We start from the raw sequence: 25,539 nt of genomic DNA on the forward strand, positions 1-25,539 counted from the left end.
CATCTTAAGAATGTGTTACCTGTTAACTTTTGTAATCATGATACATCAGTTAAGTGGATTATATAATTTCCAAGATTTTTATAGCATAAAATTATATTGTGGATTTTTTTGTGTTTCTTTAAAAAGATTTTTATTGTAATTGTAAAGGTAATGTACAGAGGGGTAATAGTTACATAAATCAGTTAGTGAGTACATTTCTTTTTGAAGTGTCATGTCTTCCCTTATTTTCTCCCAGGTTTTCCCTCCATCCTGCCTGTCCCTCAAGTTGTATAGTTCTTTTTCAATATAGTATCTAGTGACTAACAATACTGCATTTGTACACCATCTATGCCACCATTTATCTTCTCACACTTTCTCCCTCCAAACAGATAAACTTACATACAAGACAAAAGGCACAGAAATAAGAACAGTAGCAAGGAGAGGGAAAAAAATGACACAAACCTCTTGTTTCCATTTCTTGGAGTTCATTTTACATGATCATATGCATATAGCTACTGAGCTTTTGTGAGCCCCTCCTTGTGGTGTCCCTGGGTGAATGTTTAGATTCCTGAAAAATTTAGCATGTCCAAGTGTAACTTTCAGTCATTTACTACCCAGTGTGTTTATTTGTAGATTTATAGGCACACCCTAGTTACTACAAATGAGGGAAACCATGCAACCTATGTTTTTTACTTCGCTTAATATAATTTTTTCCAAGTCTTTCCATATCCTTTATGAATGGTGCAAGATCAGTTTTTCTGACAGAAATAGAGAATGTGTATATATACCACATTATCTTGATCCACCAAAGGGAATCTGAGTTGATTGCATATCTTACCTATGGTAAATATATATATGTATATATGGAACACTTCATGAATTTGCATGTCATCCTTGAGCAGGGATGCTAATCTATGCTAATCTTCTCTGTGCTGTTCCAGTTTTAGTATAGGTGCTGCTGAATTGAGCACTCTAAGATTAATATTTACAATTATAAAATGATTAAAAATTCCTAAGGAAATATATGGTAGACCAATAGGCAAATTTTGTCTGATAATGGCTCTAAAAATATTTTGGATAGAACAGGATACTGAGATCATACTCCTAAGTATTTCAGCAGATTCTACCACTTGAGCCATACCTCCAGCTTATCCTTCCTTCCTTCCTTCCTTCCTTCCTTCCTTCCTTCCTTCCTTCCTTCCTTCCTTCCTTCCTTCCTTCCTTCCTTCCTTCTTCCCTCCCTCCTTTCTCTCTCTCTCTCTCTCTCTCTCTCTCTCTCTCTCTCTCTCTCTCTCTCTCTCTCTCTCTCTCTCTCTCTCTCTCTCTCTCTCTCTCTCCCTCTCTCTCTTTCTTTTTTTTGTGCATCATGGAGCTTGAACTTGGGCCTTGGTGCTGGCCTTGAGACCTTCAGTTCAAGGCTACTACCCTACCCCTGGGCCTGGGCGTTGTCCCTGAGCTCTTCAGCTCAAAGCTAGTGTTCTAGCTCCACTTTCCATTTTCTAGAGGTTAATTGGAGATGAGTCTCAGGTCCTTTTTTGCTGGAGCTGGCTTTGAACCTTGATCCTCAGATCTCAGCCTCCTGAGTAGCTAGGATTATAGATGTGAGCCACCTTGCCCGGTTCTCTTTCTTTCTTTCTTTCTTTCTTTCTTTCTTTCTTTCTTTCTTTCTTTCTTTCTTTCTTTCTTTCTTAGTGTGTTTTTGGATGGTATCATCACATTTCTCACCACATGTTATTAGCATCATTTAGTCTTACAAGTGCCTTCATTTTGGCACTTCCATACATACATGCAATGTATCATAATCAGACACATTTCTGTTTTATTCTCAACTGCCCTCCTCCTCCTTCTGCTCCTCTTCCTCTCCACTTCCCAAATTAATCTCAACATTTTTATGTGAAGCTGCCCTTATATCTCCATCCTCCTGACCCATGCCTCTGTGTAGCTGAGATTGCTGGCATGAAGCCTGATGAAAATATTGAAGTCACCTTCTGAATAAGAGTAACTAGTAATTTGAGAATTAAGGCAATCTTTAGTTCACAAATCTTATTAGCTCTTCCCACATCATCACAGGTGATTCTGACACCTTAATGTTTAGCTCTACCATCAGCTTCACATACACAAGTGTGTGCTTGTACTTGCATGTGTACACACACACTCACACAAACACACACACACAAATTTGCTTGAAACAAAATACTCAAGTTAAGATGACACACTATGCCTCGAGCCCATTGCTTTTTATCTGTGATGTGAAGTGACTTATTGACTATATATTATTCTCAATTAGAAAAATGAACAAAACAGGTGGAGGCTTGTGGCTCACACTACTTCTGGCTTTTTTCTTATGTATGTGGTACTGAGGAATTGAATCCAGGTGTTCGTGCATGCTAGGCAAGCACTCTACTACTGGGCCAAACTCCCAGCCACCATGAGATTCTCATCAACAATTAACCACCACAAAACCAGATGTTGCACTGTGGCTCCACTTGGTAGAGTGGTAGCCTTGACCTGAAGAGCTCAGAGACAGCGCACATGCCCAGAGTTCAACCTCATGACCAAAAAATAAAATAAAATAAGATAAAATGAAAAGTAAAAACCAATGAGCAAATTTTCTTATGAACAATATATTAGAGTATGAAACAATATAAAATGTAAGAGAATAATATTACCAACACAAAGAATAATATTAATGTTTTCTAGTAATATGGTTTTATAAATTTATATCTTCAGATTAAATAAGCACCTTAAACATGAACTATACTTTAATTCTTTGACTTCAATATCTCCTTTTGCATTTATGAACTATACTGGGTTTGTATACATGTGCAATGGGAATTTATTTATTCACAGAATGCACATTAACAAAATTGAGCATTTGCTTTCTGTCAATCAAAGTTTACTTTCTTTGGGAACAGAGGCATGTAACAGACATAAATGAAAGAATTTAAGTATTTAATATATTTCACTGTCACCTGATATCTGGTGTTGAAAATAAAATACTGAGGTAGTTATAGTCACAGGCTGAAAACAAAACAATTAAAATTATTTCCTACTTTTCAAGAATGATCAATTACCTGGGTGCAGTGGCTCACACCTGCAATTCTAGCTACACAGGAGGCTGAGATCTGAGGATCACAGTTCAAAGTCAGCCCAGGCACTAAAGAACCTGAGATTCTTATCTCCAATTAATCACTGGAAAATGGGAAATGTGCCTGTGGCTCAGAAATAGGGCAGTTGCCTTGAGCTGAAGAGCTCAGGGACAGCTCCCAGGCCCAGAGTTAAATTCCATGAACTACAAAAAATAAAGATAAACTAATACTACATTCAATATACTCAAATAAAATGTTAACGAGCTATAAAGCAGAGAAATCTCTATGAGAAAAAAACTGATAGGTATGGAAGCATTTCTCACATTTGTTTAAATCTGATACAATGCTTGAAACAAATTTTGAAAGTTTCCTCAGCTCAAAAGTGTTTGTGAAAGCCATATAATGAATGATTGATGTCCTTAATGTACTATGTTGTCTCTCATCTCCTTTGCTGTCCCTTGTTATCTCATATTGGTATAGTATCTCACTTTGTTATCTAATATATTGAATTTATTTGTATTTGGATATTTGAAATTTGATAGGGAAGGGGGGAAAACCAAGACAGGTGGGGGGTGTGGGGGGGGGAGGGAAATGGGTACCAAGACATGTGAAAGGGTATCAATGTATGTGAATTAACGCACCTTCTATCTGGCAAATATCATGTAACCCTTTTACTAATTACAATAAAAAAAATTTAAAAAAAAAGTGTTTGTGAGACCCATCCTATATTCTTTTAATAGCTAATTATTTTTTTTCAAGTAATAGATCAAAAAGATCTATGAATAAAATTTAGTAATGAGAAAAATCCAGGCTAGTATGAGTAATATACCCACCAATATACTTGCTCTTGAATGGAAAAAATATATATTTCTGGTGTACAGAAGAGGATCTCCATATGCTAAAGGATGATGTTTTTCTCAATTGCATTCCTGAAACTTATCAAATCTTGTTTATTTATTTATTTTTTGTCTGTCTGTCTTGGGGCTTGAACTTGGGCCTGGGGCTTGAACTTGGGTATGGGCTCTGTTCCTGAGCTCCTCAGTTCAAGGCTAGCACTCTACCACTTGAATCCCAGTGCTACTTCCTATTTTCTGGTGGTTAGTTAGAGATAAGAGTGTCAGGGACTTTAGTGCCAGGGCTGGCTTTGAATCATGATTCTCAGATCTTAGCATCCGGAGTAGCTATGATTACAGGTTTAATCCACTGTCACCCAGCTCTAAACTAGTTTTGAAAATGAAATCTATCATTACATCCTCTTGCTACAGACCCATTTCTCAATCTGTGATTATAGAGCCCATCTATCATTAGGTCCTATTGGGGTGCCTAACATGCAGCAGCAACCCAATAAATACTTGTGAAAATAATAATAATAAAAAGCATGCATTAGTACTGTTACATCCTGTGGCCATAAAGTTGCCTACTTAGCCACCAGACCAAAACTTAATTATTTTCTGAGACTCAGATCCAAAATTGCATTTCCTATTTTTAGCAGAGTGGGAAGAACCAATAATACAGTTTACATGATAAAAAGAATAATAAAATTGAATGTGGGTACCATTTATTCTGCCATGAATATGCGTTGGTCTTTCTCATCTAATTCTTCACAACATCATTTGAAGCTGGCCTCATTGTCTCTAGTTCATGTTGTAGGAATTGGGAGTCCACAAAGTAATATGGAACGTCCAACTTAACCTAGTAATAATGGATAAAGCCACGCTTGAAACTGGGGCTCTCTACTTACAGACTGTGCTTCTCCAACTACTACTCAGACCCATCTCATACTTTTAAAAGCCCATAATGCATTAATTTAAATAAGCCTCATTTGCATTATTGAATAGCTGTGTACCTTTCCAAATTGACTTGTCTCCCAAACTGTGGGGAAAATAATATCAAATCCATATTAATTATAAATGCATAATAGTGGTGTTTTAAGTACTGGGTAATTGATGAGTAGTGCTGAGCTAAATTTTTAGTAAGTGATAAAGGTTAAAACCTTTGGCAGGGAAGCACATCTCAGCAAAAAGCTCAATATGAGCACTGTGGTTGTGTTAATTTTGAAAACACATTAGAATTTTATGACACAGTATCTTGCAATAAGGATGACTTTGCATTTGGGGCAAGACTTGCTTGAAAATAGCCCACTAGTTAGCATTCTCCTTTCCTCACCTGCTCAGGGCTTGTCCTTCTCCCATGTCAGCATAGGAACCAGAAATGTGTATGTATGCACCTTAGAAAACTTCCATAAGTTTGATGCCAGGTTTTGAGGGCTACTAGCAGATGAAGACTGATGATTACTCCAATTGGTTTTGTAGTATTTTACAGAGGTTTTGAACTACTGCGTAGCTATTGAGGTATAGAGAAGATAACTGAACTATTCAATGTCACATGGTAGGATGCAGAGTCAAAATGATTCTCTAGTTTTTTTTTTCTTTCCTTTTCTTCTTTATTGGTAGAGAGAAGGCAGGTAGTAGAGTTTGAACTCTTTGCAATGAAAGCACATGCTCTCCCAATTGAACCATGCCCTCAATCATTTTTGCTTTATTTATTTTCCAGATACTGTGATCCTACTGTATACAACTCGAACCTAGCTGGAATTACACACAAGAAACCCTATATTTGCCTTGTTTTTGTTGTTGTTATAAATATAGGGGTCTGACTAACTTATGACCCTGAACTGTGACCTTCCTAACCTGGGCTTCTTGAGTAGCTGGAATTAGAGGTGAATCACCATGTCCAGCCTGTGAATATTCCTTTGACTATTGACAATGGACTTCTGTGAGGGATTTATAGAACCATGTCTTTTGGTCTTCATCACAACACAATATGTGCATATTACACTAAAGAGAAATTTACACCACAGGCTCTGGAGATAGTTGGACTAGATTCACATACTGTCTTTTCTACTTTCTAGGTACATAAACTTAAATTAGTGGATATCTTTGTATGTTTTTTTCCTGAACAATGATTATAAATCATCACAGTCATGATCTCTTAGGGGTGAAGGACTAAATTAGTCAATTATTGAAAGTGAGTAGATTAAACTCTAGAACTACCGATATGTAGTGCATCTGGCTCAGTTGCACATTCCCTTGTGTTTCTTGATGGAGACTGAGTTATGCTGTGCAGAAGAAAAGGAGGAACATCTTCTTCAATATGGAGTTTGAGTTTATAATCTAGTTGGATACTTTGTTATTGAATATATGGACAATGGTTGAGAAAATTGTTTTAAGGCAGTTCTGTGGAGATGACAGACAGTAGTTAGGGAGGTCAAAGAAAGTTTCTTAAAAGAGAGCTAGATCTTTTTGTCCCTGGATCATGGATAAGAAATGTACTAATGGAAAAGAGGATGTGGGAAAATAAATTTAGCAATGTTATTTAAAAGCCTAGTGCAATGCAAGATAGATGTGTCTGTGTATGTGTTTATGTGCATGAGCATGAAGAGAGACAGATACAGAAAGGGAGAGAGGGAAAGGAAGTGGTAGGTAGTAGGTAGGGGTGTAATATCCACAGAAAAGCCAAAGCATGATTGGTAGTACACTGGTAAGTATAAAAAGAAATAATATATAACAGGTTATTTTTGCGGTTGCCACAAGGGAATTTATCTTTATCCTTGGTGGAAACAGCTTTTCCTTTTAAAATTCTTTAAGCATAGTCTCCAGAGGAGGAAGTGAAGAGTGAAGGTATTCACATGAGAATGAAGATGATTTCATTGTCTTGAGAATTATAAATGGCCATTTAGGGAGAATGTTTGATCCATCAGATTATTTTGAGCAATGGATAAAAAAAAGAAAGTAGAAGAGGCATATTAGACAGAGATGTGAGATAGATAGATAGATAGATAGACAGATAGATAGATACAGAGCTGTAAATTTCAATAATGAGAAATACAGAATGCATTAGTCCAGCAGAGAACAAGGCTCAGGTAAAGGAGGATATGAGTAGGGGGAGGTGTTGATGGTGATGCATAGAATTCAGCATCTATTGTAGTGAGCAGGAAACCTTGGTATAATCCCAGACTATTAATAAAAGATTTAAATGTGGTCTTTACAATTCCAAGTTCATAATCTTAGGAGGTTTTATATAGTGGTATAAACAAGTTACTTTACCAGGCAGAATTAAAAATTAAAGTAAGTTAGAGGGATTGCTTTCCCTCTGAGATCATAGGGATAACATGGGCTTACAATACACAGAGCAGAAGATGAATATCCATATCCATGTCCCTAAGCAGATATTGGACAGTGTTCTCCTAATCTATATTTTGTGTGAATTCATGTGCACATGTATGTTGTTTTAAAAATTTGGTTGTGTGTTGGAACTGCACAGGAAGTCTTCCAAAAGTGCTGATGCTGAGCCTTATTCCAAACCATTTACTATTGTGAGCTGTGAAGGGTTTTGTCCACAGAGCTCAGGAATTTCTAATAAATGACCTAAAGTCATGGCTTTAGTTTTCCTATACAGATAGTTAGGGAATTAGGGTAATTGAGCAGCTAGTGTGACTTCCCAAACTTTATTTTTCTGTACTTTACCTCTTATCTTTAGATGTTGCATTCCTTTTTAGATGACCTGAGAGAGGATTAGATCATGGATGTGAGCTTCCCCCAGGCAAATAAGTCAGACCACAGAAAAAGTAAAAGTGTCTGAATGGGTTCCCCAGTGTTTCTACTACTTGTTGCATTGTCACGGATTGTGAAACTGTTACTACCAGAAACAGTTGAGCTAAAGGCTCAGGGCATTTGTGAAAGGAAAATGCAATTTGTCTGCTCTCTGGAATTGAATTTTGTATCAGTGATCTCAGCATGAGGGAGAAAAGAGTGACAAGCCAAGTAGCAATGTGAGTCTTCATTCACCCTCTCTCTGACTGGTCTGTCCTGTTCAAGTGGGCAATCGGGCATACATCAATGCATCTTGCTCTCTGGGCACAGGCAACTTAGAAAATTCCGTGTTGCCATGTACTAAAGGAGTAGGTATTTTGTGTGCTCCTTATTGTTAAATTTCATAAACTGTTGGATTTCTGTTCTGATCTCTTCAATGACCCATTGGTGATTCAACAATTTGTTGTTCAATCTCCATGAGTTACAGGGTTTTCGTTGGTGGAGATGGGTGTTCAGTTCCAACTTGATGCCCTTGTGGTCTGAGAGAGTGCAGGGAATGATTTCAGTGTTTCTGAATCTGTCCAGGTTTGTTTTATGGCCTAAAATGTCGTCTATTTTGGAAAATGTTCCATGTGCTACTGAAAAAAACATATAGTGTGTTGTTGCTGGATGGAATAATCTGCAGATGTGTGTTAGATCTAGTTGGTCTATACAGTTGTTCATTTCTAAGGATTCTCTGTTGAGTTTTTGCCTGGTTGATTTGTCCGTAGGTGAGAGTGGTGTGTTAATGTCACCAACAATCACTGTGTTTCGATCTATGTGTGGTTTCAGTGAATGTAAAGTTTGCTTGATGAAGTTCGGAGCTCTGGGATTAGGTGTGTAGATACTTAGGATGGTTATGTTCTCCTGGAGGAAAGATCCCTTTAGTAGTATGTAGTAACCTTCTTTGTCTTTTCTCGCTAATTTTATCTGATATGAGGATGGCAACTCCAGCCTGTTTATGGGTGCCGTTAGCTTGATAAAGTTCATTCCAACTTCTCACTTTCAAAAAATGTTTTTTTTAATTTTTATTTATTTATTTATTTATTTTTGCATAGAATGTGTCTCTTGAAGACAGCAGAACGATGGATCTTGCTTTTTGATCCAACTAGATAGTTTATGTCATTTAATTGGAGAGCTAAGTCCATTGATTTTGAGAGTCAGGATTAAGAAATATTTATGGGTTCATGCCATTTTTAAAAGCTTTCATTAGGGCCTGTGCCTTGACAGCTCTTGTGGTACTTAGATAGTATTAGTTTTAGGTGCCATTACTTTCTCTGTATTACATTTGTGTTGGTTTTCTATGTGTGGAACATCTTTGAGAATTTTCTGTAATGTTGGTTTGGTTGCTACATAATGTTGCAGCTTTTCCTGGAATGGAATGTTTTTATTGTTCCCTCAGTTATGAATGAGAGCTTAGCTGGGTACAGTATTCTTGGTTGGTAGTTATTTGACTTCAGGGCATGACATATATACTTTCAATCTCTTCTTGCTTGCATGGTCTCTGCTGAGAAGTGGGGTTATTCTGATTGGTTTGCCTTTATAGGTGATTGTTCTCTTCTACCTGGCTGCTTTTAGGATCCTTTCTTTGGTCTTTATTGATCCAGTTTGGATTATGTATAATGTGGCAGTGGGAGGTCCTTTTCTAGTCAGGTCTGTTTGGGGTTCTAAAAGCTTCTTGCATCTGGATGGGCCTGCCCCTCTGGATGTTTGGGAAGTTCTCTGAGATGATTCCCTGAAGTATATTTCCAATACCATTGACCTCTTTTTCCAGACCCTCCTCAAATTAGGCTTCCTAATTTTATCTTGGACCTCCTGTAGCGTTTTCTCATATTTCCTAGATTTGAATTGACTCATTTTATGTTCTTTCTCTATAACAACTAAATTATCTTCAACCCTGGAAATTCTCTCTTCTGCTTTGTCTAACCTGCTATCAAAGCTTTCCACTTTATTTTTCAACCGCCTTGCTTCTCATTGCTCATTTTTGATGCCTTGCATCTCTTGTTTTAGATCATGTATGGATTTCTTTAGCTCCTTCATTTCCATTTGAGTGGTTAGCTCAGCAGCTTTATTCTCATTGGACATTTGTTGGAGTTCGATCAACTTTTTGTTTGTGGATTCTTTGAATTCGTCCATTTTTCTTTGAAAAACCTTTATTATGACCTCCTTTATCGCTTCCCCCTTTTCACATATCACCTTATTTATGGTTTCCTCTTGTTTAGCTATGGCTTCCTCCCTTTTTTTTCTTTTTTTCACACTTTTCATTAATGATGTTTATCAATTGCATTTGTATAGCACTTGGATGACTCTCCTCTAGATTTGCCACTGACTGCTCCATTGCCTGTTTATGTTGGGTGGGGGATGTTGTTTCTTGATTTGACATTTTTCTTGAGTTTCTTGTTCTCCCCATTTGAAAATGGGAGCAAGATTAATACTAAACAAGATTATAATTTTTCAGATATAACCAACCTAGACCTTTTTAGTTGGCTGACAACAGAGGTTCTCACTTTTAGATTGGTAATATCCATCTCTTTGTTTTTTTGCACCTACATACAAATCTAATACAACCACAGTTTACCCATTTACGACCAAAATAATAAGCCCCTCAATCCAATCTCTATTGTATTTAAGTCCCTCGGGACCTAGAGTATAATTGAACATGTAGATAAACAGCATTGCTCAACAACCATCAAATGTACATCCAAACATTATAAGAGTTGAAGGATGAACAGAGGACCGGAGATAGAAAATTAATATGAAAGAAAACAAGGGAGGTAGGGAAAGAATAATGCAGGACTGTAAGATTATTATAGTAATGAAGAAAAGGTATCGTGTAAGGATAACTGACCTAAGGTGATAAACAGGTAGAATATTTGAGTAGAAAGTTTAGATGAACTTAGATAAAACTTATGAAAATAAGAAGAGTAATAAGAAGAATATATAGAGAAAAGAGGGAGATAGATATAGGAGATTTCAATGATACAACTTTTAAAAAGAAAAAGGAAACGAAACAACAATAAAAGAAAAGAAAACAGAACACACTCAAACATACACACAGAGACACAAAAGAAAAGATGGGGGGACATTCCTCACTATTGTGAGTTCTTACCCAAGAGATACTAAGGTTGAGAACCAGGAGTTTAAAAAGTAGGTGACTGTATCACTATAGATATCATTTTTATTCAGACTGTACCCAGAGCTGTCACTGTGTTTCTAGGAACGACCACAGTGACTAAAGGAATGCGGGAAAAGAGAGGAGCAAAAAAAAAGGAATGAATCATAACATTAGAAAAAAAGGTGCAGGTAAAATGGCGAAGAGAAAATCAGAACACCTAAAAATGCAAATGAAAAGGGGAAGAAGAGTTGTTTTGATTTGCATTTCTTTTTTTAATTTCTTTTATGACCAGAGATGTTGAGCATTTCTTCATGTATCTATAGGCCATTTTTTCATATATTTTTTATTGTAATAAATAGAAGGGTTACATGATATTTGCCAGATAGATGGTGCATTAATTCCCATTCAGTGATACCCTTTCACATGTCTTGGTCCCCATTTCCCTCCCCTCTACCACCACCCCTCATCTTGTTTCCCCCTTCCCTATCCAATTTCAAATAACCAAATACAAATATATAAAATATATCAGGTAACAAAGTGAGATACTTTAACAATATGAGATAACCAAGGGACATGAGAGATAACAGTACCTTAAAAACAACAATCATTCATTATATGGCTTATGTTTCTATATCCTAGAGATCCTTTTATTTAGCATCATACTATATAGGCCATTTTTGTTTCTTCTTCAGAGTAGACTCTCTTTAAGTCTTTGGCCCATCTTTTAATTGGATGGTTGCTTATTTGGAGTTTAGTTTGTGATTGATTCAATTTTTTGAGCTGTTGATATATTTTAGATATGAGGCCTTTGTCCGCTGTATGGTTGGTGAAGATATTCTCCCACTCTGTAGGCTTCCTAATTAATTTACTATGTCCTTTGCCATACAAAAGCTCTGCAGTTGAATGCAATCCCACTTATCCAGCCTTTCCCTGATTTGTTGTGATTCTTGGTCCTTATTAAGAAAGTTTCGACCTGTGCCAAGGAGGCCTAATGTATCTCTTATTCCTTTTTGTAAAGTTTTCAGTGTGTCAGCTTTTACCTCCAGGTCTTTGATCCATTTGGAGTTAATTCTAGTGAAGGATGACAAAGAAGGATCCAACTTTAGTTTTCTGCAGGTGCTTAACCAGTTCTGCCAGCAACATTGTTGAAGAGGCTATCTTTCTTCCATTCTATATATTTGGGTTCCTTGTCAAAGATTAGGTGGCCATAGGACTGTGGTTTAATATCTGGGTCCTCAGTTCTATTCCATTGGTCTTCAGGCCTGTTCTTGTGCCAGTACCAAGCTGTTTTCGCCATTAAGTATAATACTACCTGTGGGTTTGTGATACACAGCCTTTATTATACTGAGGAATGTTCCATGGAATCCTAGTGTCTCCAGAGTTTTTAACATAAAGAGGTGTTGGATCTTGTCAAATGCCTTTTCTGCATCTATTGAGACAATCATGTGATTTTTGTCCTTGCTCCTGTTGATGTGTTGAATTATATTAATGAATTTGCGTATGTTGAGCCAGCTTTGCCTCCCTGTGATGAATCCTGTTTGATCATAGTGTATAATTTTTTGATGAGTTGTTGTAGATGGTTGGGCCATATTTTGCTGAGAAGTTTTGCATCGATGCTCATCAAAGAAATAGGTCTATAGTTCTCTTTCTTTGATGAGTCTCTGTCTGGTTTGGGGATGAGGGTTATACTGGCTTTATAGAATGAGTTTGATAAAGAACCTTCATTTTCAATTTCGTTGAAGAGCTTGATATGCAAATCAAAACAACTCTAAGATTCCACCTTACTCCAGTTAGAATGGCCTGGATCAAGAAAACAAATAACAACAGATGCTGGAGGGGATGTGGCCAGGAGGGATCACTACTACACTGTTGGTGGGAGTGCTAACCCATTCAACCACTATCGAAAACAGTATGGAAGCTCCTCAAAAGACTAAACATAGAGCTCCCATATGACTCAGCAATTCCACTACTTGGCATTTACCCAATCATCCAGAAACACGGACATCCTAAATCCACCAGCACAACAATGTACATTGCAGCACTATTTACCATAGCAAAGATATGGAAAAAACCTAGATGTCCCTCAGTTGATGAATGGATCAACAAGTTGTGGTATTTGTACACAATGGAATTCTATGCTGCTGTCAGAAAGAACAACATTGCCCCATTTGTTAGGAAATGGAAAGACTTAGAAAAAATCATATTAAATGAAGTAAGCCAGACTCAAAGGAACTTAGGCCCAATGGCTTCCCTCATTTGTCATAATCAGTAGAAACCTTGGTCTCTCCTAGCAGAGATTTGCAATATAGCAATACCTTGATACAAAAGGCCATATAGTATGACGCTAATTGAAAGGATCTCTAGGATATAGAAACATAAGCCATACAATGAATGATTGTTGTCCTTAAGGTACTATGTTATCTCTCATCTGTTTTGCTGTCCCGTGGTTATCTCATATTGTTATAGTATCTCACTTTGTTACTTGATATATCAGATATATTTGTATTTGGTTATTTGAAAATGGATAGGGAAGGGGGGACAACAAGATGAGGGGTCGGGGGGGGAGGGAAATGAGGACCAAGACATGTGAAAGGGTATCAATGTGCGTGAATTTATGTACCTTCTTTCTGGCAAATATCATGTAACCCTTCTATTAATTGCAATAAAAATATATGAAAAGAATTAAAATATACAACTGGAAGAAAACCATATGTAATTTAATTGCTATATTCAGCAATTAAAAATAAAATTTTCTTATTAAAAATAAGCAGGGGGATGGTGGGAGGGAAATGGGGACCATGTCATGAGATAAGGTATCAATGTTTGTGAAGTTATGCACCTTTTATCTGGTAAATATAATGTAACCCTTCTATTAATCAAAATAAAAAATTATTTAAAAAAACAAAAGGGGTAGAAGAACAAAAAAAAAGGGTATTCTTCAGTTTTTTTGGAGGTGGGGGGCAGGATAGGAAACTTGTGTCTCCACTGAATTTGGGATCCAAACACTTCACAAAATCTTTTTCTCTTGTGATTTGGCTTTGCGGTTTTTTGGATCAGATTACTTGATTGGTAAAACGAAGCTGAAAGAACCGCGGGTGGCTTTGTTTACCAGGTCTGTGGCTGGTGCAGGGGATGGACTTCAGCAGCGCTGGTGCCAGATTTCCAGCTAAGGGATCTCTGGGATATCCTTTGCCAGTTAGAATGATGGCATTTCCAGGATAAGTAAGCCAGACTCAAAGGAACATAGGCTCAATGGTTTCCCTCATTTGTCATAATTAGTAGAAAGCTTGGGCTCTCGTAGCAGAGATTTGCAATAGAGCAAAACCTAGATTCATAAGGCCATATAGTATGGCACTAAATGAAAGGACTTCTAGGATATAGAAACAAAAGCTGGATAATGAGTGATGGTTGTCCTTAATGTACTATGTTATCTCTCATCTCTTTTGCTGTCCCTTGGTTATCTCATATTGTTACAGTCTCTCACTTTGTTATCTGATATATCAGATATATTTGTATTTGGTTATTTGAAATTGGATAGGAAAGGGGGGAAAACAAGATGAGGGGTGGGTGTGGGGGGGAGGGAAATGGGGACCAAGACATGAGAAAGGGTATCAATGTGTGTGAAGTAATGCACCTTCTATCTGGCGAATATAATGTAAACCTTCTATTAATTACAATAAAAAATATATGAAAAAAAAGAAAATGCCTTGTTGCTCTCCAGGCTGAACAGTGGAGGGAGACAGACCTCTGGATTTGCACTGATGAGTTTTGTGACCACTGAGTGCTAGTTTGTATTTTCTCTGAAATATTGTTTTTATGAAAGAGAATGTCTATAAATGACTCTCATCTTGGAATAGCAAAGGAGATTAGATTAAAAATGCTGCAGGGAGACACAGATGAGTGAACTGAGAAGTAAGAAAATCAGGAAGTGATGAGGAAAAAGGAGACTTGAGACCCATCAGGGAATGAACAGTGAAGCCATGTGAATGTACAGCCATCAATAAAATCTGAATGGGTAAAATAAGGTATGCCTATGCAAAGGGGATAGGGAAGATAAGAAAGAAGAAACAAGTTGGATATCGATAAATACAGGTGTCCTTTGATATATACAGAGAGATGGACCCAGTAAAATACTCAGCTGCAGGTGTTCAAGTCATTTATATCAGATACTATAGTACTTCATATAACCTACTGGCTTCTTCCATTATGCTTTAAATGATCTTGAGGTTACATATGAAACTGTTCTCTTTAATACTACGTATAAAGTAGGTATATAGTATTATTGAGACAGTGCCATAGAGACCAAAAATAGTCTGTACATAGTATAGATGAACATTACTGGTCTGAATGTTTCTCATCTTCAGATAGGGAATCCATTGGAAGAGGTGGCCAACTATACGTTGTGATGTCGGACCTTGTATTTGGGGGCTAAGTGTACTATTCCCATAGGCCATTCAATTTCACTCATTTTTCTTCTGTACTCCTAGTTTTTGTCAAATGAGATTGTTATAAAATATTTTACTAATCACAGGGCTTTGAGAGTTTCAAGTCTGTGAACAGTTGGTGATAAGGCCCATACCTAAGAAAGTATAAATAGCCATTTATTTAATTTGTTTCAGTTCAGTCATGCAGGGTCTTTACAACAGCTCCTTATGAGTTTTCTCCTAAACCACCTCAGAATTTAGTTGCCACAGTGTCATGGATAAGCAAAGCACATTTGCCTGTGTGATATCACATCTTAGCTGAAGTCTGCTTTGTAGCACACAGTGTTGAGCACTCCGATGGTGTTTTTTTTGTTCTTAGTATTTGTTTAATGCTGGTCTCTGCCCAGTGTGCCTCTCATCTTCTGTGATCCTGTAGACAGTGTATTATCTAAGGAAATCTTTTTAGAAGCAAAAATGGCTCCCAGATACATTGTCTGTGCTTTTACCAGTCTATGTTAATTTTCACAGTCTTTGAACAACTGGAAAAATAACTACTGATATAGCACAGGCTATAATGTTTCCAGGTAATTCAGATAATATTGCATGCTATCATTTAAAGCTATAAACAGCATGAAATAGTGGATATATATTTATTCCCACATCCACTCAACAAACATGGATTTCTAGGTGCATCACAATGTTTAAACTTCCTTTCCTATTTCTAAACAGATTGCATTTTAAAAGCATTGATTACAAATTATGTAATGATCACTAATGAAAAAACCAAAGACTTTCTAGAACAATGCAGTGGGAAGCCCTTCAGGGGGTCTGTTTTGCTTCTATATTGATTTGTTTTTCTTCTGTTTTAATTTGCTTTTCTAGGAAAGAGCTGTGACTGAAAGCTGATATGCTCAAATTTGGAAGCATAAATTCATCTGAAGCTAATGAAAGCAACATTGTTCCATTTTTCTTCCACATTCAAGGAATTGGAAGGGTGAAAACAGCCTCTAGAAAGTACAGTTCTATAATCTGGAAAAAGGGATCAAATAGAACTTTTGGGATTTCACAAGCAGAAAAGAGACATTGCTTCTTTTTTTTCTTTCTTTTCATATATTTTTATTGTAATTAATAGAAGGGTTACATTATATTTGCCAGATAGAAGGTGCATTAATTCACCTACATTGATCCCCTTTCTCATGTCTTGGTCCCCATTTCCATCCCCCCACCCCTCATCTTGTTTTCCCTCCTTTCCTATCCAATTTCAAATAACCAAATACAAATATATCCAATATATCAGATAACAAAGTAAGATACTGTAACAATATGAGATAACCAAGGGATAGCAAAAGAGATGAGAGATAACATAGTACATTAAGGACAACAATTGGAGACATTGCTTCTTAATCAAAAGCAGTGATTTCAGTAACGAAATGTGACTCATTATTGCTGAAGCATAGCCGGATGAGAGAATTACAAACGAAAAGGCCAGTGGCAAGTCGGACAAGTTGAAGAACTCGAACAAAGGATGATCTTTTTTTTTTTTTTCAGCACTTAAGTGTGTGGAATAAACCTTGATCACAAGTCTTAGCATGTGTTCAGAGAATCAAAAATAGCAGTTGTAGACAGTGTGAGTGTAGATGGGGCTCTTTAGTCCCACAAGACTGTGTGGCAGTGGCAGTTTCTAGTAGTTTCTGACTTTTGGTAAGTAAACCAGACTTCTTCTGAACTAAGTATGGCCAATAATTTCTCCCTCGATTCAGAGGAGTTAAGGAAAAGTAAGAATTTCCTAGAGGAAGTACGAGACTCCCTGATTACATGACAATGGGTTTTTAAAACTTCTGTTTGAAAATTCAAACCCTTATTTTCATTAAATTGGAATTCTGAGCTTTAGGAAGAGTTCCTGTTAGATACAGAAAACCTCCAAGCAATTTAAGAAAGTTTACATTTGAATTAATGAGATTGAATTGCCTCTGTATCTTTAGAGGTATATGGAGTATTATCAATCCCAGCAATTATTCAACATGCCTTTATTTTCTCCATCATCACCTTATTTTCCACCCTTTTTTTGCTGTTGCTATTGACATTTTCCTTTAAGAAATATTTGCACTTCTGAGTTTGCATAAAAAAATTGACTTGATCCTGTTGATCATTATTTTTCCTTTCTTTCCTCTCCTTGACTTGCATTGAGATTTTTGCACTGTAATTCAAATTTGAAAACGCCTATGGCCTTCTCACTTGGTTTTGCCAGTTGAAGTAGAATGGAAGTGACTTCCATCAAGTCTAGCCAGTGGCTTGTAGAGTCTGGCTGTAAAACTGATAAAAATACAGGCAGCAGATTTTCCATCAGTCTGTTTCCTCAAGAAAGGAAACTTTGAAAACCCATTCAGATTCACTAAATTAGCTCAAATCAGAAATAAGAAATTCAGTTTTTGAAAGAATGCACTGTATTAATAATGAGCCATAGAGTTGGAGAACAATTTTACAATTGCTTTACTTATACTATATAAGCCAGTTGAGGGGCACTGGAATGTTAAGTTTGAAGAAAAGGAAGTTTGGGTGAGTTGTGACATATATTTAAAATCATTATATAAAGTTTAAAAGAAATACCATAAGTGGATTAGAATTCAGTATTCATCTCCCACAGAATAACAGCTATAATTATATTTTATCACAATATAAGAAGACATGATCTCAAAAGAATAAATGAAGAGCTTCCCTATGGCCCATCCATCCCATTTCTGGGTATTTAACCAACTAACCACAAACAAGGCCACACTAAAGCCACCAGCACAACCATGTTCATTGTAGCACTATCATAGCTAAGTTATACAATTAACCTGGATGCCCCTCATTGAATAAATGGATCAAGGAAATGTGGTATGTATATAAAGTGGAATTCTATGCTTCCATCAGAAAGAATGGCATCGCCCTATACATAAGGAAATGGAAAGACTTGGAAAAGTTAACATCAAGCGAAGTCAGTCAGATCCAAAGAAACACAGGTTGCATGGTTTTCCTCAATTGTAATAGGCAGAATGTGCCAATAAATCCACACTGTGGATGGGGAAGTTTTCTTATTATCTTTAAATGAGTATAGGTCTAGATGCACATGGTAGATTCCCACAGGTCAAGGTGTAAGAATGTGTAAGGTGGACAGAAGTGAGAAATGCACAGGAAAGGCCATCTGTTTGGAAACTGAATGAAAATGTAGTCAGTGTGGGTGCTTTTGATTTGTGTGTTTTCAGAAAATCCATGGCAGACCTGGTAGCTGATAAGGCTGAGGAGCAGTGGGAATCTGATTCAACTTGTTTGAATGAAAGGAAGAAATAAAGGAAATAAACTTTTGAAGCTTGAGCTGCCATAATCCCTCTCATGCACACTTTAGTGAATTTGCCTTCCCTGGCATAGATTTGTACAGAACAACGTAGTTGTCTGTGACGGCAATAGGAAAGCCATCTTTGTAGGCAAAGGTCCCCAAAAGAGGGTGGGGAAAGGAAAAAGTGAGCATGCCCAGTGGAGATTGGATCAGGAGATCTATACTTTCTTATTTTTACTTCGCAAAATGTAACTGCATCATTCTCATAATATATGATGATATCTTTCATATGGGAAATGTAGCCAAAGGATTATTTTATGTTTATGCCCATCACATTTGGTTCTCACATTAGTCTCAGATAAGGATAGTTTTTTGGTTTTGTTTTGTTTTTGCCAGTCCTGGGCTTGGGCTCAGGGCTGGAGCACTATGCTTGGGTTTTCTCAAGGATAGAGCTCTACCACTTGATCCACACTACCACTTCTGGCTTTTTTTCTATGTATGTGGTACTAGGAATTGAACCCCGGCCTTCGTGCATGCTAGGCAAGCGCTCTACCACTAGGCCAAACTCTCGGCCAGGAATTTATTTTTATTAACTTTTATTTTACCTGTGTTTTGTTAGGAAATCTTTGGGCTTTTAGCAATGTTATTTGATAGACTGAGGTATGTATTTGAACACTGTAGTAGAACAAACATAAGACATATTGAAGTATAGCACTCTCTCAAATATAGGAAAACCTGAGACCAAGTTAATGGTGTTTTCCCATATTTTGTAGCTGATGTTTTAAAGACTCTGTGATCTAAGTTCTATGTGCTATTTTTGTTAGTTCCAATAATCTACACTTACCTACAACTATTTTTTTCTCTGTCCTTTGCCTATCTTTTATTTATTCTTTCCTCCTTGAGCATTGTCTTGTTCTTACACTATTTTTTTCTCTCTCTCTGCTTCTTCCATTATTCTGGTTTCTTATCTATCTGTCTGATGCCCTTCCTGTCAGTTTTTAAATTTCTTCTACTGTAGAAGAAATTAAAAGTACATGACTCCTAATCCATTTTTGTCATAATTCTGAACTTTCAAAAAATTAGTAATTCCTTCTTTCCAAGTCCACAAAGAAATCCAATAAAGAGAATTCAAAGTTTCTATATGCACATAAGTACTATAATATATGGTAAGTATAACTTCTGTTTATTTTGTTTATTATTTATGTCATGGATGATAAAGAAAAATGGATATACTGCATACAAAGATACATGTAGACACATATAAACACACACATAGAGATATACTAACTCAATGACAAATTATAAAAATGGGACCTAATAGTTCCCAAAGAATTTAAGATAGAGGTATGGTTCAAGTGGTAGCGTGTAAGCCATTCAAGCAAACCAAGCAAATAAAAGGCTGAGTTCAAAATCCTCAGTACTGTCAAAATGAAAGAAAGAATAAATAAGGAAGGAAGAAAGGTAGGGAGGGAGAGAAAAGAAAGGAAAAGCGAATAGGTAAATAAAGAAGAGAAAAGGAGAAAAAGGAAGGGAGGGAAGGAAAGGGGGGAAGAAGAAATGAAATTCTGAAAATGAATGATGACTAAAATATAAACTGATAATGGTCTAACATAGTTCTCATCTTATATACAGTGGTTTATTACTTATAAAGCTTGTTTTGTATTTCTAAATTAGCAAAAGTTTCTAATGAGCATTTAGCCATTTGTAATACCATCAAATAATTTAGTCCACAGGCTAGAGATTTGGTACTTACAAAATGGCAAAGAAAGGTAGAAATAAAAGTAAAGTTTTCACTGACTTTTATTTCTGTTCCTTTTGCTTTATCTTAGAAGTGTGCCACCACTGAAGACAATCCTCTAGTGTTTTAAAGTTCAGTCATGCATTGGTACAAAGTTACAGTCTTTAAACTGCTAAAAGGTACAGTTTGTAATTTCTGATCCTTGGAAAGGAAATTTGCTCTCCAATTGTTAACTGTGAAGCACACAATTTAAGGTCCACTTGTGCATTCCTTACAATTTATGCAGCCTTATCATTACTATCCAGGAAAAAAAAAAACAGAGGCAGTTGCTGGAATAGACTTGCCTTTATTTTTGATACTAACTGATGCTCAACTGCTGTGAGTCGAACCCCTGTATAGACAAACTCCTGGTTCCAGAGCTGTGTCTCCAGTAATTGTGATCTTAGACACACTCACGGATGTGGCCAAGGTAGATCAGACCTGGTATTTAACAGTAAGGCACAGTCCTCAAAACTTGGAATAGATACTATGGTGAAACAGAATTCACGAATTTCAGCTATTATGTCATCATGGTTGATTCTTTCTTTTCACCTTTCTTACCTACTTATTATCTGTTAGTATCTGGGTGGTGAATTGAGTCTATGCCATTTTATGCTGGCCTTATTTCCCTCTATAAATCAATCATTACTGGGAACAAACACCCTACTTATAACACACTACACCTAAGAAAAGAACAAAAGAGCTAGATCCAGTTACAAGTGCAAAGGAAAGATCTCTGCCTGAACTTTGGGACTGTTTTCAGTCCAAAAGCAGTTGTTGTCTTAAGTACTTAGGATGTGGCCCAGAAAAGACAAATAGTCTTCTGAAAATATCTCTACAGGAAAAGCTTTCTCCCCAGAACCTATAAAACATTCATAACACCTTCATTGTGCTGTAAATCCTTAGCAGGACTTGATAACAGTGCATGAATTTTTAATGTAACATTTATAAATGGTTATTAAAACTATCCTTAAAGTAAAGTGTCAGTTTATTTTTAATTAACTGTTGGCTATTTAAGTTCCCAGATGGCCTGAGGAAAGACCAATAGACCCACATGTCAATTATTCTTCCTTCTGCTTCCTTTTTAACCCCTTATTTCCTGCTTTCATGAAGAGTAATGCATATAAGATTTAAGAAATAAACTCCACATATGTGCCTTGGACTGTTTCAATGATTATTAAATAGTTTAGTCTGTCATCCTCTCCATGGCTATAATGGAATAGTGAGGAAGGAGTTAACTGGTTTAAGTCCTGATAGTCTGATTTTAGATCTACACCCAGTAAGAGAGGAAATCAGTGTCAAGTAGAATCTAGGTTGGTGGAGCTGAGACATGATTCTAACTGGAACTCAGTGACATTCTATGTGTATGACCTTGAGCAAAAGTCAGCTTCCTGCAGAGTTTTTCTTAGGTCTAAAGGTAAAGAATGATGCATACTTTCTCTCCCTCTGTCTGTATTTCTGTCTGTGTCTCTCTCTTTCTTGCTCACTTCCTCTCTCTTTCTCTCAAGATATAAGCAACAAATTACAAGCCAGGCATTACAAATTATAATCAACAGCTTGTGTATATGCTCTCCTTGCTTTCTTTGCTTTTTCAAGACTGATCATCATTTTTTATTGACCTCCCAGAATTCAGAGGCCCATAAACTCTTTCTAGAACTCAGAAATTAAGACAAGTTAATTTTTTCATATGACTTAGATTGTAATTGTTTTTCTAAAGGTGGAAAGATTATTTACAGAATGTGTTTCCAATAATTGTTTTTCCATTACACTCTATGAATGTCTGAGCGACTACTGCTGACAGTGATAGGAGCCAAGAGCTGATGCCACCTTAGAATTAGGAAGCCCCGTTGCTACCAAGATCAATGTGGGTTCATAGAGGCCCCTCATGTGTTTGTTCTGCTGATCCCTACCGAGACACTTGAAGTATACTCTATCCTATGTTGATTATTCTGGCTATGGAAATACATCCTATGTCCTGAGAAGCCCCAGCCCCAACATCCTGTCTCTCCTTTCTTCGTTTCAGGATGACATTGAGAATAAAAAATCCAGAAATTAACTGGGAAATGGTGGTTCAAGTATATAGTCCTAGCTACTCTAGAAACTGAGATTTGAGAATTGCAGTTTAAAGGCAACAAGGACAAAAAGCATGTCCATGAGACTGTAATCTCCAACTAACCAACCGCCAAATTGTCAAAGTGGAATTGTGGATAATGTGGTAGAGGACCAGCCTTGAGTTAAATAGCTAAAGGGCATCCCCTCGACCCTAAACTCAAGCCCTCTTACACACATACACACACACACACACACACACACACACACACACATCTATAAATTAAATCTGTCCCTTATTAAAACATGTGGAGTGCCTATGTGTATATATGTGACATATTTGAGTATGTTAAGTAATAAATGAAATCCCAAGGCTCTGCTAATACTCGGCAGTAATATTCAGTAGTAATAGAACATTAAACTGGTGGATATGTGCCCAAATTACTTAGAATATCATGCATGGCTTTCAAGGCTTATTCTTAGAGATTCAACTTTCAAGTAGCAAGCGCAAAAAGAAAAGAATATAATAATGCAATGTTATGTACCAAACATATTTAAGCCTCATCATAGGGTTTCAGAAAATGACAACCAGATCAAATAATATCAAACTGTCTAAGGAATGTCAAGCATTTAGAGCATGAAGGATCTGAAAAACTTAACTTCCAAGTTAATTTTACTAAGGGGATTTAGAATGTATGCCATTAAAGTGAGAAAATGAAGCAAGAAGAAGGAATATAGAAGAAATAGGAAATAGTCAACCCAAAAGGATGAAGGTAGAGGGAAGTCTATTTGTAGAGTCTATAAGTACAAATCTGAAGAGCCTGTTGACCAGCAGAGGTGAAAATAAAAAGGTGTTAGAGAACTGTTGGTACCTGATTAAAAGACAAAGGAAGGGAAAAAGAAAAGAAAGCAAGTTAAGGGCTAGGATGTAGCTCAATGGCAAAGTGTTTGCCTACCAAGTTCAACATCCTGGGTTTGATTCCCCAGTGCCAAAATAGAAAAGACAAAAATACAGTTAAAACAAAACAAAGCAAGTTAATATTATTATTGCATGAAGTGATGTAGTCCCTTGAGAAAAAATTCTTGGGACTAAATTTATAGTAAGAATGTAAGCAATTTAGCTAATAAAAGAAAACAAAGACTCAAATGTTAATTTCAGAAAAAATATAAATATATGTATACATACAAAGCACATGTATGATCATCATTTATTACATGCTTTTGCTGGTAATGTTTTCATTTTATAATAATGTCAACTATGACCTCCAATGCCTTGAAAATATTAACAGAGCTCCACTGAAAGGAAGTAGACAGGAGTTCATTTTGTGGGCCTTGCAAAAAGTAAGTTATTTTCTTTTACAATATAAATTCAAGATAGTTAAGCATTTTAATAAGCAAAGCAGCATGCCTTAATGTCTTATAAACAGGAATATAAATACTTAAAACTACTTTAAAATGTTGAAGGAAGTTAGCTCTAGGAAAAATGGAGTAGGTTTTTTGGTTGATTTGTTGTGTTTTGCATTAAGGTAGAAACCTGCATTTTTAAAGTTTGAAGTATTGAGTTTATAGGATTCATTGTTGTTCATTTCAACTCACATTCAAGAGCGTGTGGGAAATATGGATGTAAAGAAGACAGACAATATTTAACTCTTTGTTGATAGAATAATATTCCAGAGATAAACACTTTGAAATGCACATTAAAGCTCCCCTTTCAGGTATTGATGGTTATGCCTATAAAAGTAAAAAAAATGCAGTGCTGGAACCAGGTAGGAATATGTTATATTTGCTAGCTATCTTTCAACTAAAATACCTGCTTTTTTATGACTTTAGAAGACATATCAAGCAGTTATTTGCTTATAAGTAAAAAGAGTAGAAAGATATATATTGACCAGGAACTAGATAATAAATTTACAATAGTTATGCACATGGATTTGAAACAAAGTAAAAATATAAATAATAAAGTGACCTATTATTTTGTTATTATAAAGGTGATGGACAGAAGGATTATGATTACATGTCATGTAGTGAATATATTTGTTTTCTAAGCATCACTCTTTCCCTCTCTCTTCCACATTTGTGACTTATTTTATAGTGAAAAATGACAGTCAACATACAACTATCCAAACTCCAAACATGTGTGTAAATATTATAAAAACTTCAAAATATATATTGCACAGAATCATCAAAAGTAAAACAAGAATGAATTGATAAAAATGACGACAAAATTGACAGAATGTGGACTTTAACTGATTTGGCCTTTTTAAACGACAAACATACTTAAATTCATTGATTGAAGAGGAAAAGAGAATAAATTTAGAGAAACACAACAAATAGAAAAGAAAAAGAGTAACAAGAAGATACAAATAGGATTGATTAAAAAAGTACTTCTTAATATGGTTTTCTTAAAAATAAGTTGGGGTAGAAATTCTAAAATAGGGGAGGTAATGTGCAAGAATAACTGGTATTCCTTAAATGTCAAGTAGGAATGAAATTTTAGGAAAATCTTTGAATTCAGCCAACGGTCAATGGTCACCTAATGAAAGAGAAAAAGAGCTAGAGCCAGTTACAAGTGCAAAGACCTCTGCCTAAAAGGGTCAACGGTGATATGAAGATCACCTTGGCAACTTTGAATTCTGCTGGGAATGTTGACAGTTATGTCAAGGATATAACTTCTGCCATTCCTGATCCATCCTTCCCTCTAATCACTATTCCTCTAACCCACACAATCGCTAGCAATTCTAGAATAGTTAACTTTTGTAGGTAAACAGAAAAGGAGACAAGAATCTTCTGAAGAAGAATCTGCTTCTCCCAGACAACAATTCAGCTGCAACTGTTTATTGTTGAGTTTTTACAGTGCATTGTATGCTGGCTTAGGAAGAAAACAGATGGTCTTTTTCCTCAGGGAGCCATATGCTGTGTTAGGACCGAGGTCACATAAAATGGAATAAAAGAAAGGAATGAGAATGGGATCAAAGAACTAACTGATCCAATGGCTCAATAGCTATATGAATATGACCTGATATATTGATGTTTACTGAAATGATCTCTAAGAAATTGAAATTAGAGATTTTGTAAGGTGTACTGTCAGCAGTTCTGGTTTTTTTTTTAATCAACTTTGATTCATTCTGTTTTCACTGTTTTGGATGTCTTTACCCTTTG

General features: G+C 36.2%; 1 pseudogene; it reads right to left on the bottom strand.

Moving 5' to 3' along the window:
* Positions 1-836: 836 nt before the first annotated feature.
* LOC150065844 (U6 spliceosomal RNA) lies at positions 837-950 on the bottom strand (annotated as a pseudogene).
* Positions 951-25,539: the final 24,589 nt, after the last annotated feature.

The sequence above is a fragment of the Megascapheus bottae genome, chromosome 3, assembly GCF_031878675.1.
Source record: "Megascapheus bottae isolate mThoBot1 chromosome 3, mThoBot2.hap1, whole genome shotgun sequence".
In the NCBI taxonomy this organism is placed as follows: domain Eukaryota; kingdom Metazoa; phylum Chordata; class Mammalia; order Rodentia; family Geomyidae; genus Megascapheus; species Megascapheus bottae.